At 35.8% G+C, this 1,822-nt stretch overlaps 1 protein-coding gene across 1 annotated transcript in view; it reads right to left on the bottom strand.

Annotated features, from left to right (window-relative positions):
* Positions 1-1,822, bottom strand: part of CDH9 (cadherin 9) — a 136,205-nt gene that overhangs the window by 91,536 nt on the left and 42,847 nt on the right. The window lies entirely within an intron of this gene.

Here is a 1,822-nt window from a genome sequence, read left to right as displayed (position 1 = left end):
TCCTAGACAAAACACATTAAAATTTTTTTTCAAAATAAAACATTTCTGACCTGTCAATTTGACTTATAGACACTATAGGAACCCTATGGGATATAGTGAAACTGTCTCATAGGGTTTCCAAGGCTGTTGTATTCATGGTAGCAAACTGACACTCCTTTGTCCTACAGAGCAGCTGATAATTTGAAGATACAGACCTTTTAAATGGAAGCCTAGCACTTAACCACTATTACTATGAAAGCTATGCATGTGGAAATGTATAATGTGTAAACAGCATGAGGGTCCTATCTGACCACCTCCTGCCTTCCCTATTGCCAAAAAGCAGGGGTCAGGTCTTTACCTATTCTGACACCAATTGTTTTTTACATAGCACTCTGCTTCTACATGGGTACAATAATTTGTATTGGCCACACAGAACTCACAGACAATAGTAAAGACTCTAAGGATTTATTAGGGATGCGAATAGGTTATCATAAGTCATTAGCAGTAGATAAGAAAGACATAGTCATTGGTCCCAGCAATATCTCTTCACAGTCAACAGCTGAGTCTCTCTCCTGTCTTCAGATTTTCCATCAGGTAGTGTGCTTTGATTTCTGCCTCCATGAACTCAGAAGCCTGGCTGTCACTTTGCATCACAATCCCATAACCTCGGTGCCCCTCCTCTATTCTGTCTCATGGCTTTTTAACTTAAGCATCTCTCTGGTCTTAGTCTAACAATTTTGCTTTATCCCACATTCTCCTTGCCACAGTGTCCCATTCCCTGGACTTGACCTCCACCAGTTCAGACAGACTTCTTGATGGTGCCCTTCTTCTGATGGTCCTGGCATGTTCTGTGTCCTGTGTTCAAGAGGGTTTGTGTACACAGAGGAATGGTTTTGCTGTAGGTGTGATTTTTGTCTTTTAGCAGGTCATAACCACCCAAAGAAACAAAAGGTATAATTTTATTTACATCCCTTACTAAGGTCAGAACCTAATCCTGTTCATTAGCAAGGCAGATAACTTCTTCTGAAATGGAATTATAGCCACAGACATTAAATCCAGAATTTTAATATATCAGGTAATAAATTATGACTACAAGAACCATATTAATTGACTACATTTCAATACTTTTGTCATTCACTAAGGAATGATGCATTATTATAATACAAACAATATTTATTGCTATAGGTTGACTCTGACTCATAGAGATCCTATAAGACAGACTGGAACTGCCCCTGTTGTAGGCGGAGACTAGAAGTCCTAATTGGAGTAGGAAGACTTATCTTTCTCCTGTGGACTTGCGGGGGCTTCCAAATGACTGACCTAGTGATTAACAGCTCAATGCACTATGCCACTAAAGATCCTATTTTTATAATGAGCACTGTGAAACAATGCCTATAGATGAGGTAACTCTTTGAATGGTCATTAAATCACTGAATAAGAAGTTGGAAAGTGTGCTTTTAATTGAATTTTAAAGATTAACACAAAGAAATAAAAACACTAATTAGGAATGAAAAAATCTGTATAAATATTTGCATATGCTTAGAAAACACAGTTCATTTTTTTCAATAATTTGAATAAATTTTTATCAAGTGATTTTTAAGACCATACCTGTAATAACAAAATTTTTCATGAAATAAAAGTATATGCTCATGCTAACTAAAAATAATATGTATACAGATATTACGATAAGGTTGTCATACTAATATTTTGAAGTTTTGTTCAAGAATAATTATTTTTTGTTGCATATAAGAGAAACATTTAATATAGAGCAAGGTCCTATGATTCGAAAAATAGAATATGTGATGCATGGTTCTGGAATTATTCTTGCAAAAATGTCCACGAA

Source organism: Echinops telfairi, unplaced genomic scaffold, assembly GCF_000313985.2.
Source record: "Echinops telfairi isolate 266 unplaced genomic scaffold, ASM31398v2 ScPeMD7_7469;HRSCAF=8507_1, whole genome shotgun sequence".
Lineage (NCBI taxonomy): Eukaryota > Metazoa > Chordata > Mammalia > Afrosoricida > Tenrecidae > Echinops > Echinops telfairi.
This window is presented reverse-complemented; position numbering and strand designations above follow the sequence as displayed.